The 16,457-nt window shown below is 38.8% G+C and overlaps 1 protein-coding gene across 3 annotated transcripts in view; it reads left to right on the top strand.

Moving 5' to 3' along the window:
- Window positions 1–16,457, top strand: part of LOC108698445 (protocadherin-11 X-linked) — an 826,544-nt gene that overhangs the window by 794,482 nt on the left and 15,605 nt on the right. The gene's annotated exons all lie outside the window — the stretch shown is intronic.

Genomic DNA, 16,457 nt, shown 5'->3' with positions numbered 1-16,457 from the left:
TCTGCTGACTGCTGCCTGTAACCCAATAGTCCTTGTAAGGACTGCTTTTATTTTCTTTTTTGTTTTTTTACTTTGCTACTATAAGAGCCCAGTGCTATTAGTCTAGCTGTGTTGGGGAGTGGGACTGGTGTGCTGCTCCTCCTAGTAGTTCACCACTACCAGCACCAACCAGAGTCAAAATTGTTACAAAGTATCTTATTTGCACCTGTTAGCTGTTCTGAGCTCTTTGCCAAAAGCTAATTAAGTTAGCTGTTCACAAAAGAGGGACAGGGGGTTGAGTGGTCAAAAGAGGGACAGTTGGGAGGTATGCAAGTGCCACCTAGCTGTGTGAGCTTTTTCACATTCTGTCTAAATAACAATAATAATTCTGTGTCCGTAAACATCACCTGAGTGATACAGCAGCAATAATATATTCCGTATCCACTACTGTATACGTTGCCCTTGCAGGCATTGTTTGCCCAGTCTTTAACCAAGTGCCACCTCGCTGTGTGAGCTTTTTCACATTCCGTGTCCAGAAACATCACCTGAGTGACGTAGTGTGATTTCTGCCCTTTACAGCACAAAACGCAGCGCTGTGTCGACAATGTATTTTTCAGATACATTTTTGCCCTTGATCCCCCTCTGGCATGCCACTGTCCAGGTCGTTGCACCCTTTAAACAACTTTAAAATCATTTTTCTGGCCAGAAATGTCTTTTCTAGCTTTTAAAATTCGCCTTCCAATTGAAGTCTATGGGGTTCGCGACGTTCGCGAACCGTTCGCATTTTTGACGCAAGTTCGCGAATATGTTCGCGAACATTTTTTCCGCCGTTCGCTACATCCCTATTGACCGGTGAGCTTTTAGCAAGGCTCTCTCATCCCTATTATACAACAAATGGACAGTCAGGTCAACATGGTTGTTCAAACAACATTTTAAAATATGTCTCCACATTAGTAGTTTGTAGTTTGGTACATAGTGTCTGACAATACCCAACTATCATTCTGGTCTTCAAGACCAGCTTGCAATAATCTTGTATGCGCTTCTTAAACCTAGACCCACAATCCACATTTTTACCAGCTTGGACCCACAAGTACCTTACCCATAACGGGACCCCTACCACCTGACCACCATTAAACCATGACACTCACCCATACCCACATCTGCATTCACTACCCACAACCCACAGGATACTTGCTTTTTTGCAGTTATCCCATGGGTACCCAACCTGCTGCTGGACTCAGGAGGACTGAAAACTTCAGGAGAATTCAGTGGATGTTTGGTGATTGCATCTCTTTAGATATAGGGCACAGGGGACACTGAGATTAAACAGAACTCTCATTACTTCCTGCTTCAAATGTAGTAATTTAAGTGCATTATAATGGGTATCAGTAAAATGTAAGCATCTAAACCAGATTTAAGTGATTTACCTTTCAAGACAGTTGCAGTATACTTTAAAAACACCATTAATGAACACCATTAATAACGAAAGTGAACTGTAAAAATAAAGGCAGCCATTCATTGTCTTATAGAGCAACAGTTTTTCCTAAGAATAATACAATGATTAGTGATGGGCGAATTTGTCCCGTTTCAATTCGCCACGAATTTCTGGCAAAAATTTGTGAAACAGCAATTTTGATGCCTGCGACAATTAGTCGCCAGCGTCAAAATTGGCACCGGTGTCGGAACCGTCGCCGCCGACGAAAAAACTTTGATGCTGAATTCACTGCGAATTCGCACCTGGCGAATAAATTTGCCCATCACCAACAATGATTTCAGTACTTAAGAGGTAATAAATGCGAGTAATAAATGCGAGTCATTTGTTAGCCATGAATCTTGCCACACTTCTTGGATGAAAAGCTTCTGGGGCTATTCCAAGCTGCCACTAAATCAATTTTTTGTTATCCATTTGATTTCTTTCTGCCTATTCTCTACACAATTGAAAGAAAATGGCACAAACCTGTAAGTTAAATTGTTTTGGGATCCCTTCTATTACTTGTTTTTCAAATGTTTTTGTACTAGAGCTTAATGCTGAATATACAATCCCAGCATCATTTTCAGCATTACTTACTGAAAATAGCCAAACATTTCTTTCTCTGTTATCATAATAGTGAAAGAGAACGGCTGATGACTGCCTCCAAATGCTCGCTGCAGAAATCCCTTAGCAAAAAGAAGAAATAATAATAATAACAGTGGGCCAGACAACAGACAGTATGAGCAAAGCAAGGGTTATGATAGAGGGATTAGACTGCATAATACAGCACAGAGCTAGAAGCAATTTTTTTTTTTGTTGCTTGAGGCTTTTGATTGTGTTTGGTAAAATTCTATTTAAATGCAGATTAGAATTCCTACCTTCACACAACATATTCTTTTAGAAACAGGAAGTGTACAAAGTTTTTTTTTACATTTTAGAACTGAAATCATTTGCTTATCATGACATCTTTAAAAAAATCAATCACAATGCCATAAAGGTTTCACTTATTAAAAAATGACAGCTAGATACTTATACATACAAGTGTGGGATCTGTTCTATGGACCAAGTTTTTTTTTTTAACTGAGAGCATCCTGCTTAGTAACCATAAAGTACAAGGTACTATCTTATTATAGAGAAAGAACAAATATGTAAAAATCTTATATTTATATATTTTCATAGTTCAGGGCTTTCTGGATGACAGATATTTGGTTAATAGATCACATTCCTGTATTTTAACGAGGAGTCCATAATACTGTATTTCACTGACGTTTCACAATCATAATTTTCTTCTTGTCCCGTTCTCTACTCTGCTTAGTGAAAAATGCCTAAATCCCCCAATTATTATTCATACAGACACACCAATCAGATTTACTGTATACTTTTTCCTCATTATGTGTATTTCACTGTGATAATTCAACTGATGCAACTGTATAATATTTATACTTCCATATGCAAGAGTTCTTATGACCTGGGCAGTGTTAAGGCCACAGTCTTACCTTGTTCCAACTGACCTTCCCCATTCTCCATACAACTGGTCATACACAATAAAGACACTTGGAGCCCAGGATGGAATTTAAAGGCCGCAGCTTTATTAAACATTAATAAATGTAAATAACCACACTCCACTGAGTAACCGAGCCAATGCCATGCCAGCCACCAGGGCGCTGCCCTTGGATGGGCAAGTAGTAGCAGATGGCCTCACTTAACTTTACCTCCCGAGGCCCTTACTCGGAGAGGCATTAACCCACCACAGATAGGGTACTACATCCCCATTACCCCACACTGGCAAGCATTCCCCCACCACGGCCCAGGCAGCTTGACCCCTTGAGCTGGCCGGGCTCCACCACACACTCACTGAACGCCCTCTCAATTTCATCCTGAAGCCCCAATATAAAGATGTCCAAAGCCACATCACTCAAGTGAACCCCATCTTTCAAATAATACACTGAGTCCCCTGGAGGTAGGTATTTATGCCGAACTACAAAACCACCCATCTTCCAAATGGCGCAAGCTGTCTGTTTGTTAACTACCTTGCAACTCTGATCAATGGCTTCCCATTTGTTGGCAAACCTCCACTGGACCCTACCCACCATTTCTGAAAAAACAATTTTAACTTTGGGCGCCAATTGCATGATCCGCTCCAAATCGCGTCACATGACTCTTATCAACTCCCTTTGGGATACTCTGCCCAGATAATTTCCTCCACAATGCACCACTAGTTTATCTGGCGGTGTAGCAATCCTGACTCACGCTGAAAATTTGAGCAACACCTGTTCCCAGCGCATGCCTCCAACCCCCATCCACTGTATCATCACTTAATCCTAATAGTGATCCTGGTCATCGATTTTTCAGCCTCTGGTATGCCCCCTTGCGAAGTATGAATCACCCATAATCCAGACTATCACTCTGGATGAACCTGAAAAGAAATCACAAGGAAAAGAACAAATGGGGATGGGGAGGGGGACAGATGAACATAATCACAGCTTATTCAACCGCATATAGGACAGGAAACTTGCAGACTCCCACCTGCTGATACGCCTGATGGAACTGTTTGACAGGCCTAGCGAAGCCGCCTCCATGGCCGCCCCTATGCGAAAGGAGTTGGTGTCAAAATCCTAACTCCCCCAGGGTTTTTACGCAATATAAAAGAAAACTGATAGCTGGTCAGCGGGGTGCCATTTGTATGCCGAAGAAAGGGGGTCCGGAGATTCCCCTCCCCTCAATGCAAATTATCGTGTTAACTGAACTGGGCAAAGCTCCCCCCCGATTGCCTCCAAAGGAACCAGCACCCCCTTCCCTTCTTGATCTGTCTTCGATTTCCTCAACCAAATCTCCACCCTACTCTTGAGTGGTTTTACGTCACCCACCATAAGCCCTCCTGGGTGTGCCTTGCTTGCGCTAACAACGCAAACGCAACTTTAAATAGCAGCACTTCCTCTTCTAATGACAGACCCCCCTTAATGTTTGAAAAATGCGCCTCAACAATCGTATGACAGGGGTCGGTGCCCATTCCTTGCCCTGGTGTTCCTCCGAATACCCCTGATTACCATCTGAAATAGGAAATGCTTTGTCACCTTGCAGTTTAAACAAAAATGATAGGGCGGATAAGTCCCTACCCACCGTTGCCCCAGAGCAACCCTGATGGACCCTCCTGATATGGTGATGTGGCTTTGCCAACCCTGATGTGCTCAGGGAGAGGAGCCTGCTGAAGGCCCTCCCCATCGGGAGGATCCTGCATGCAAAGTTCAACTTGCCTACAAGTGACTGCATCTCCTTCAGGGTTACTTTTTCCCGACTAGCTGCCTCACTCACCCTCTCCTTCTAGTCCCCTAGTTTGTCCTTGGGCAACCTGCAATCCAGTTTCATCGTATCAATAGTGATACCCAAAAATTTGAGGCAGGTAGTAGGGCCCTCAGTTTTTTCCTGGGCTAAAGTGACCCCCATCACCTGGGCCACCCACTGGAGAGTACTCAGCAGATGAAAGCACTGCCCTGCCCCCGCTGGGCCAACACACAAGAAATTGTCCAAGTAATGCACAATTCCTTTGGAATTCGATTCAAACCGCACCACCCACTCAATGAACCGTGCAAATGCCTCAAAGTAGGAGCAGGAGATGGAACACTGCATGGGCAAATAGAGGTCAAAGTAAAATTTTTCCTCAAACCTGCAGCCCAACAGATGTTGACAGTTTGGGTGCACTGGCAGCAGCCGAAACGCAGACTCCACATCAGCCAGGCTTCCTTAAAGGATGTGTATTGCACCATTGTCAGATCCCGGCAAATGCTGTCATTGACTGACCCCCCTTTTGGGTGAGACAAGTGGTAACTTGCCGGGTTCCTTTTTTTGGACCACCCCCAGTGGTGATAGGCGCAAGTTATAAATGGGCAATGTCTCAAAGGGGCCCACCATCTGCCCCAACAACACTTATTTACTAGGTTTTTCCCTCACCACTTCCGGATGATTGAACACCGACCGTAAGTTTTTCCCACAATCCAACCCGGGTGCCTCCTGAAAAGGGATCCAAAAGCCCCGCGTGAAGCCTTCCCTTAACAAGACGGCATCCCCTTGATGGCTGTAGCTACTTAGCCATTGCTCCATCTCCTTTAGATTCACGGAAGTGCTCCCCCTTTCCCTCTGCGGGTTTGTTGCCTGGTTTGCCTTTTTTAAAACACCTTGAGAAGGGGTTCCCCCCACCACAACCAGAGCATTTGTGCTGAAATCTGCACGTTCTCCTCCACCGGCACTGTCCCTCATTAAATTGGAAACATACCGGCTTCCCTTCTTTTGTGCCTGCCAGTGAGCCGGGCTGGTTAAGCCTGCTGGAGCCCCCCTGAAAGGACGGCCCCTTTTGTGGGCCCATCAATTTTAACCATAGATTTATGTCTTTATAATCCCAACGCCTTCCGTTGGTGAAAGTGCTCATCGTACCTCCACCAGGCATATCCCCCAAAGTCTCTGCTTGCCAACCAAATCTCATCTACATAGCAGAATAGGGATGAGCACATTTGGAGTTGCTTCTCCCCCAGTACGCTAGCATATATACAAAAGGCCCTCAACCAAGTCCCAAATGTTTTTGGGATTTTTCTGTATCGCTTCTTTTCCTCCTCACGCTTTTTTGCTCGTGGTTCTGTCCTGGGAACTATCTGAGTCTGCTTACCTGACGCCTCAGGGCTGAGATGCGCTGGGGGCCTGCACCAATGCTGCGGCCTGCTTGGAGAAAGAACACTGCCTTTTTGGGGATTGTTGATGTCCCCAACTGGTCCCATTGCCAAGCAGGGCCGTTTTTCTCTGCCTGTTGCCTCAAGGCTTCCAGCATGGCTGTGATATCTGAGCTTGCCAGGCTGCTTCACCACGCTGCTCCAGAAGGATGGCTGCCAACCAGTTCCAACTGGATTCACCCTGCTGGTAAGCCCTCCTTATTTTCTCACCACCAATCTTGACCCCCTCATTTGACTATAGCCTGCCTAGCCCGGTCAAAGCTTCCCTCCCTCCACTTAGCTTGTCCAGGAAGCTCTATTCTGAGGAGTCAATCTACATTTGAATCACTGCAGGCCTCTGTGCTCCCTAATTGACAGTTTTTAATTCCAGTGTAATTAACAGATCACAAATTATCTTGGGGTGCAAGGGGCATGCACTTGTGCCACTTAATGCTCTAGCACTTTCACCTCAGAACATAGTAAATGACCCCTAATATTTGATAATAGTTCCATTATACAAATTAAAGGAGTGATTTAATGATTACTGGATAAGCCCAAGGATGAGCTTCCTGCCCAGTTCTTTGAAATGACTGAATGCAGCACAATTATCCACTTCATTAGTTTTTTTTTGCTTGCCTAAAAGTTACCTTATAATAGACAGGCCATCTTAATACACATTAACTGTAAAAATGTAGTATTTAAAAGTATGCCTTGAACTCATAGAATGAAAATACTAAAATAGATGGTATCTAAGATGTGGCATTATTTAAAATGAAGGCATCACCAGAGAGCAGAACTATGTTTCACTGGTCATTGCATTATTCACCATGCCATTTCTTCATCTTAAACCAAACAATTATAAAATCAATATGTTTTATGAGCCTTGTTCAATTGGGATAAAGCAGAATGCATTAAAACAGGCCGGACAGATTAGTATGATGTATTGGCAGCAATACTAATTTACATGCACTGTTTAATTTCTTTTAAATTACACTGTGGTCTGCTTTTTTTTTAATGACATAAAAATGCTTTCAGTGATTTCACTATAAACGGCTTCATTCCTGTATAATTTAATATTAGCACTTCTTCAACACAATATAGCAAATCAGTAATATACAACAGAAACAATTTCATTTGTTGGAAGAAAAATGCTTCAATGCAACTGACAGTATAATTACACACAAAAAATGCAAAATTCATATCTGTCAAAGCTTACGTACAGTATATAGCAGGCTGGCAGGTCAGCAATGGTAAGTTATATGTGCTGATATTTAGTGATGGGCGAATTTGCGCCATTTCGCTTCGCCGAAAAATTCACGAATTTCGCGCGAAATTCGCGAAACTGCGAAAAATTTGCGAAACGGCGCCGGAGTCTCGTTTTTGACGCCGGCGCCCGTTTTTTCGGCGAATTTTCGCGGGCGTTTCGCGAATTTATTCGCCTGCCGCGAATCGCGCAAATTCGCCGCGAATTCGCGCCTGGCGAATAAATTCGCCCATCACTACTGATATTCATTTTTCTTTTCCATTTGGTATGAACCAGTTGGTATGACTTCAATTCAACAAACAAGGGTCTTACAATAATTAAATAAAGAATGGACACAGAATAAGTTTAGGATCAGATGGACCTGCTCTCAAAAGCTTACAATCTAAAGGGCAAGAGCTTACACATTTAAAGTGCATATATATGTATATATGTTTTCTTCCTATGTGTAATATTAAAAAGCAAAGACATATAGTACACCACTGATTTAATCAATTTAGTTAATAGATGTTTAGAGCCCAAACTGTAATTACTGGAAGCATATTGATTTTAATTACAGAATATCACACTGATTTCCCAGGAGGATTGGTTTATTAAAAAAAAAAATGAAACCCTACTTGTGATTAGTATCCAAATCATATTATCTGCAGTAGGAGCCAACATTTTGTAGAAGGAAGTGTTTTCATGTCTCTTGGGAGTAAGGGCTTGTGGCTATACTAAGGGGCACGTTTATTAAGCTGTGTAAAACAAAAATCATGGAAAAACAGTGTAAAAAGCTGTGTAAAATAAATGGTGAATTTATCAAAGTTGTGTTTTATTTTGCGCCATGCAAACGCCAGATTTTATGCTGTAATTTTACACCACTTCAGACCTTTGAAAGTAAATTGGGGAGAAGATGCTCAAAGAAAAAGCACATAATAAATTACGCCATATTTTACACTTTGATGCCTGGTGATGTGTGGCATATAATTCCGCTGTTTTTTACACCACATAATAAATCTGCCCCTATGTTTATCCTACAATGTCGGCTAATGCTCCATGAGAGAAAAAAGAACTATTTTATCAGTACTTTTTATGCTTATCAAAAAAAACCCAGTGTTAACTAATTTAAAACTTCATCTGGCCCCTCTCTATCAACCTTCCTATGCATTAACTTACAGTAACTATGCAAGGAGATGATGCCCAAATGTGTCTCCTCAATAGGGAGGTGATGGAACCAGCACAACTAAAAGTCCCCTCCCACACCAAAATAAGAGGCATTGTTACCATATTAAACCCCCTAGCAGCTGCTTGAAAATTATGTGTAAAGATAATGTTCACTATCACTATTGCTGTTTTTTATTTTAGAATTTACCACCTGAAATTTTCAATTCACTAGCTGTGATGTCTGAAGTTGTGTAAAACAATGCCATAAAATATGGCGACCAGGCTGTGTAAAAAAAAAACCACAACTTTATAAATATGTCATTTATTTTGCTATTTATTGTAAACCACTTTTTCCATTGTTTTTTCATTCACAAATTATTTTATAGAGTTTTACAATGAATGCTTAAAGTGAAACACTAAGGGGCTTATTTATCAAAGGTCGAGGTTAGAGGTTTTTAACTGGAATGGTTTCTAATTTAAGAAAAAACTGGAATGGGAAAAAAAATGGAACCAGTAAGTTCGGGGGTTAACAACCCGAAAACTGAAATTAATTTGTCTGGAAAAAACTGAAATCACTGTAATTGATCGGCAAAATACTCAGACAAAAACTTGAACATCATGAAGACTATTAACATCTTCAAATAGTTCAAGGGACCTCTGCCACGTGACCTTGACAGGTTTTAGATGGTGTACTGTCGGATTTGAGCGATTTCCAGGGTTGGGGTATAATACAACTCGAAAAATTTGATTTTTTTTTTTAAACCCGACAAATTTATTTTTGACCAAAATAAACCTCGAAAACTAGACTTTTTGTGGAAAAAACACAACTCAAACCTTAATAAATCCGCCCCTAAAACTGACTCTTTAATATTATAAACACAAATATTAATATAGAATTAATATAAGTGTACATTAGGGGGCAGATTTATCAAGGGTCGAATTTCGAAGTACAAAAAACTTCGAAATTCGACCATCGAATTAAAAAACTTGAAATTTGAATATCGAATTCGACGTTTTTTTAACAAATTTGGCAATCCTGTTGTACAATAAAAATTGTTCGTTCGAACGATTAAATCGTTCGAACCGAACGATGAAGTCTTTCAAATCGAATGATTCGAGCGATTTTAACGATCGATCGCAGGATTTTTATTCGATGTGTAAAGACTTAGAAAAATGTTGTAGAAGGTCCCCATAGGCTAACATAGCACTTTGGCAGGTTTAGCTTGGCGAAGTATTGAAGTCAAAGTTTTTTTAAAGAGACAGTACTTCGATTATAGAATGGTCAAATATTCGAACGATTTTTACTTCAAATCGAAGTTGAAGTAAATTCAAAGTCATAGTATCCTATTCGATGGTTGAAGTATCCAAAAAATTACTTTGAATTTCGAATTTTTTTTAAAAAAAAACAATACATCCCTGGTGCAAGACAAGCGTATGGTCTGGCTATTTTAAGATTCAACAGGTTGAAAGAAGTGAGCACTCTTGGGGGCAGATTTATCAAGGGTCGAAGTGAATTCGAGGGAATTTTCGAAGTAAAAAAATTCAAAATTCAAAGTAATTTTTGGATACTTCGACCATCGAATAGGATACTACGACTTTGACTTCGAAATCGATCATATTCGACCATTCGATAATCTAAGTACTGTCTCTTTAAAAAAAATTCGAATTCAATACTTCACCAAATTAAACCTGCCAAAGTGCTATGTTAGCCTATAAGGACCTTCTAGAGCAGTTTTCGAAGTTTTTTAAGTCGAAGAAAATCGTTCGATCGATCGCTGAAATCCTACGAACGATGTTACTTCGACCGCAGGATAACCAAATTTGCTGAAAAAACTTTGAATTCGATTTTCAAAGTATTTTAATTCGATGGTCGAATTTCGAAGTATTTTTATCTTCGAAATTCGACCCTTGATAAATCTGCCCCTTGAAGTACATGTCCAGTGAAAATCTTTGAAAATAATATCTAGTGATGGGTGACAAAATTCACCAGGCATAAATTAGTGCTGACAAAAAAAATTGTCGCACTTCAGAATAGTCGCCTGCATAAAATGATTGTGTGTCAAAATTATTCGGATGCCCATTGACTATACTGCATTTGGGCAATTGTTGTTGACTTCAATGCGTTTCGCAAAATTTCTGCCGTTTTTGCTAAGTTTTAGGTAAATTCGCACATTTTTCTGCAAAATGGCATAGATTCGCCCATCACTAATAATATTTCAAACAATCTAGTTGCAGCTTAATTCCTCTATCTCAGCACTCAGAACCCATTGCTTCACTATTATGATACAAAGCCCCTCACGATCATTGTGTAGCCTTTAAAAGTGTCTAGCCATTTACATCGCTTGTTACTCTTTGCAAGGCTTAGTTTTCCTTTTTTTTACATGGCTGCTTTACAGATAAATACTTGTACTTAACCTCTGATAATTTGACCACTTTTAATCTTTTTATTTTTAGTGGTATTTGATAGAGCTTGAACATAATTATCTTAATTTTTCACATTGTGAATCAGAAGAGACAATTTTCTAATTTTACAAAGGCCTTTCCCAGCAAGGAATCTTTCACGCAATTAAATAAGGTTTCAGACTGACAAGAAAGTTTTATAGAACAATGTTTTTAAAGTATTTTAAATAACTTTTGAATGAAAAGCTGCATAGAAAGAATATGATTTATTTTTAAAATGTAAAAATGTTTGCTGTATAGCTAATAACTGGTTTCCTGCTGTGTAATATAAATATTCTCCGGCCGCATGGAAAAAGTGCATGTGCGTGTGTTGGGGGGGTAAATTATACTTCTCTATAAAATAATGTGTATGGGAAGAAAATAACGACAGGACTGGCATGTTTTTTTTATAATTTGCAATCATTTTACTATTTTTATTGCAGATGGCATGACATCTTGAGTTCAATACAATTTACCTACAGCACAAGGGGAAATATGTATGCTTTCAGTCAACAACTGTTTACATGATGTTGAATAAATAATCATTTTGGTTGTGCCGTAAATTAGAAATGCGTTTTTGATAAACATGCTCATGAATTATTGGTGCTTCTTGGCAACTAAAATAGGGAATTATGTGCAGGTGGAAACATGAACAAAATCAATATTAACAATTTCGTTTTTCCCTTTTTTTGGACCTGAAAGCAGTGTTCTCTCTCTCTCTCTGCTCCTGTGAGTCTTTAATTCTCTCTCCATCTCCTTGAGTTCCCAGTCATTACATTTTTATCTTCCAACTTTCAAACAGCTCAGTTGGTGGGAGGTTTCTTCGTAGCACTGATAAATTATTCTCTGTCAGAAACCAAATATGCCTTTTTAAGCCTGGTTCCTTTTGATGAATGTGTTCTGCTGACATGAACTTGAATAGAAGCAGTGAGCTATAATGAATTAACTATAAGCATATTAATAACCATTTTAAGGAAAGATAGATGACAAAGTGGATAAAGGGGCGGACAGACCAAATAATAGGCAGGTGAGTACTTAATAGACTGTGTAGTCCCCACTTAGGGTCTCTTTATAAAGTATTATTTAATTGGATGCTACAGAAACATGTTACTGCGCTTTGTGTCATTTTCTACATAGTCAATTAAATATTGAAGTACCGTTATACATTATACGTATTTTAATTTGCACTCTTGCTACAATGCATTTAAAAGGAGTTAGCTCTTATATATAGTGATTAAAATATTCTTTAATAGCTTAAAGGGGTTGTTCACTTTCAAACAACTAGATGTTTTCCGATAGATCACTAGAAATAATTACTTTTTCCAATTACTTTTTATTTTCTATGTGTCACCGTTTTTCTAATATTGAAGTGTAAAGTGTCTTTTTTTCACCTTCTAAAGCAGCTCTGAGAGGGGGGGGGGTCACCGACCCTGTAAACTGTTCTAAATGGATACATTTAGTTGATACATTTCTTATCTTTCTCCCTGCTGAGCAGAATCTCTGGGTTTCATTACAGGCAGCTGTTAGAATTGATACAATAGTTGCTAATACTCCAGAGATGCTGCTGAGAAATGTATCAACTAAATGTTGCAAAATTGTAACAGTTCAGAGTCTGCACCTGAATTACTGAACTGCCAGACTCAAACACCAGAGACAGGAACATTCAACTTTAAATTTAGATTTTGGAAAAAGAGTAAAAAAAATCATCTAAAATAGCAGGGAAGAGCAATAAGTGCAAAGAGAAAAGTAAAAAAAATAAAATTCGGCCATCACTACTGTGGACCTGAAAAGGATACTGGACACAAATAGTAATATTTAACAGCTCTGTACACTCTTAAATAATGATACACATCAACTTCAAAGTGGTTTCTAGTGAATGCATATGTAATGATTTATTATAAATATAAACAGCTATTTAGCAAATGGGAAATCTTGGTATATACTTCAGTATCAGTAGCTGTAATAATACAACAGCTGCTATAGGATTGTTATGAATCATTTCTTTAATACATTTAGGGGCACATTTACCTAGGGTCGAATATTGAGGGTTAATTAACCCTCGATATTCAACTGTCGAAGTAAAATCCTTCAACTTCAAATATCGAAGTAGAAGGATTTACCGCTATTCCTACAATCGAAGGAATAATCATTCGAACGAACGATTAAATCCTTCGAATCGAACAATTAAATCCTTCAAATCGAACGATTTGAAGGATTTTAATACATCGATCGAAGGATATTCCTTCGATCAGGAAACCTGAGGAAAGGGAAATTCACTAAAATGGGCAAATGGCAGAATAAAAAAACTCACAGATGGCAAAAAAAAAGCATGGGACAACAAACAAAAATAAAAGCTAAGCCATACAGGTTATAGAAAGATATTGGAGTCTATTTATCAATGAGTGAATCCAGAGATCTCCACAGTGAAATTACGCCACCCTCCATTCATTTCTATGGGATTTTAAAAGGCACTCATAGATAAGTACTCTATTAAAAATCCCATAGAAATAAATGAAGATCAGCGAAATTTCACTTAAGTGGACTCTGGAGATCTCTAACTTCACTCTCTGATAAATATACCCCATTCTCTTCTGGCAACTTGGGGAATTTAGCAATAGACAGCTGACAAAAAGTCATGGTAGCAGTGGGTATAGCATTGTGGCACAACTGTAACAGAGAGCAATGTAGACATAGTCAGAAATCTGACAACTTTCAAGTCTAGGATTTCTGTAATATAGGGTACACTAAAAATGTAAGGAGAATAGCATTATGCCAATGTACAGTAAGATGCAGGAACCTGAGCATTAATGTGGTGGGATTGCTGTTAAGTGCAAAGGAGCACTGAAGAGAAATAAGTATTCATGCATAAACTAGATATTTCCAAAATGTTTGCTTTTCTACCATTTCCACTTCTGCTTTACTCTATAATACCTCTTTTGTAGGATTCAGCTACTAGTCCCACAGTTACCTTTCTTAGTTATCATCTGCTGTAGAAGTACTCCTCTGATCCTACATTGTAATTGTACTCAATGATGTAACAAAAGGGGAATCAGACTCTGAGTTTACTAGTTAGGGACTGGAGTGTAGAGGGCCCAGAGGGTATCCAACTAGTGATACGTTTCAGCCTATCTTCCAATTATTTTTCTGTAGTGTGCATTGCCTTCTGTTATGTGTCTTCTAGCCTTTGTAACTGCAAACTTACAAACTTATTAGCTTCTCCTTGTCCAAAAATGCACTTAGAATTTGCTCCTTATGGTGAAATTGGCCTTGAACAGTCTTCACAATTAACTCTATAATTTATGATGTGCAAGGATGGAGTGCCACTGTCACGCTGGCACAGAGCATTCTTTAATATTAACAACACCAGGTGCTCAAGTGTTTTCGGTATAAAGACTATGGCTGCTATTTTGCACCCCTTAGCACTTAAGCACCTGTGCCCATAATAAATGGGCCCTATAGCATTTAGTAGGACAGAATCAGTAACCATCCAAGATCCATATAGAAAGCTTATTAATGTTACTACAAGGGTATTATCAGGACAACTTAAAATAATTAGTGTATTGTCTGAATGTGATGTTAGAGAAGAAATATACTGTAACAATAGAAATGAAAAAAATCCTATTGCAGCCCTGGGGAACACATACTGTATTGACAGCATAATAGCACAGAAAAGCAGGATAGAGCAATACAGTAAGAGCAGATATGAAGATGTCAGATTAGTGAATCCCATTAAAAAGAAAGAAGAAGAGAAAGGAAGAGGCCAAAATGTATCATTTGCTATATAAAGATCTATTTGTAAATTGGAACAATGTATCAAATTCAGTATAATTAGAAAAACATATGCCTGATATAAAATTTCCTGATAATACACAATGGTGTTTTCAAGAGATAAACCATTCATTGTTTCTTGGATCATTTTTGGCAACACTATAAACGACAAAGTCAAGCATGTATACCTTTGAACATTTAGCACTCGGAGCATTACCCTACAACTGTTTTTCCATGTTTAGTTGGAACTGACACTGTTTTGTGACCTCAGCAGATAAAGAAATAACCAACAATTATAAGGGTTAATTTAGAAGAGGAGAAGGACAAGGTATGGTCTGTTTCTTATACCAGATTATTGTCCCTACCATAGTTTTAGGCACATGGCTCTATTTACGTGCCAAAAGGGATGCAATATTGGGCCAATTAGTACTTCCACCTGTACATTTTATTTATTTCTAACTCTGCAGTATTATGAGAGAGAAGTAAATTAAGAGCATTCTGCCATACATCATTGGCTCTTAAAATATTTATATATTATATATATATATATATATTTAATAAACATATTTGACTTAAAAAGAGAAAAAACAGACACCGTTTTATAGTAAATGCTATTTTGTGCATAATGTACCAAGCTAGCACAGAACAGATGTCGATTGAAATTGAATAATAGTTCATATGAGTCCAAAAATGAATTGGCTAAAAAGATTAGTTTCTGTAAAAAAAATATGAACTGTTTTCTATGGTTTGCTGTGATTTATTATATTTTATTTCTGAGTCTGCTTACTGATGTTTTTAGTGAGTGTCTTTCAGCCATAGAATGAATAAATGCTGATTTTTTTTTTAAAGCTCAAAATATTGTGTGGGAAATTTGTAAATTAAGGTTCTCAGTTTATTACATTAATAAATGCAAAATTGTTTTTAAAGAGCACAGCACAGTTACTGAATCTGCAAGAGTGGGTTTTACTTTTTGTCCATGTCTATATATATGTTATAGGTTTTGTCAACTTTATTTGCATCTGACACTGGCATTTAACTTTCTACACTGTATCATTACAGGGAGAGATATATTCTCTGCTTCTGTAGTGCATTTAGCATATAAAAGCAGCAGATGTTTACATTGTGACTAAATTATGCTGCAAAAGCATTACCAGGTCATTACATGGTCTAATACTGGGACATGCTAGTATTGCTGCTTGTAGGCAGCATGCTGCAAATCCCTTAGGTAGGCCCAGATTTGTAGGAAAGCCACAAAATCTCAGGCCTAGGGTGGCATGCCCCCCAGCCCCATTCAACTTTTTTCGGAAGCAATGGGGATCCACAGGAGATTTAACAGCTCTGTAAATCTCCTGCGCACCTATTCCCTAGTGCTCCAGCAGACTTTTCACGTGTTTGCTCATGTGGGGGGTGGGGTGGGTGGAGATGCAGGGTGCGGAGGGAAGTAGCAGGACTCTTTGGACTAGGGGCGCTCGAATCAGAAATCCAGGCCTGCCCTTGGGTATGGAAGGTAATGCTGTCAGATTGGCATCATTTTTTGTATAAATAAACTTAGTTGCATGTATACCCCAAATAACTTTTTATAGGTTAGGCCCAATACTACAGGTGTCAGACTTCATACAGTATGTGGCATTTCTTTTAGTATAAATCATTTAAAGGAACAGTAACATCAAAAAATGTAATTGTTTTAAAGTAATAA

Source organism: Xenopus laevis, chromosome 8L (assembly GCF_017654675.1).
Source record: "Xenopus laevis strain J_2021 chromosome 8L, Xenopus_laevis_v10.1, whole genome shotgun sequence".
Classification (NCBI taxonomy): domain Eukaryota; kingdom Metazoa; phylum Chordata; class Amphibia; order Anura; family Pipidae; genus Xenopus; species Xenopus laevis.
Note: the sequence above shows the minus strand (reverse complement) of the source record. Positions and strands in the feature narration are given on the sequence as shown.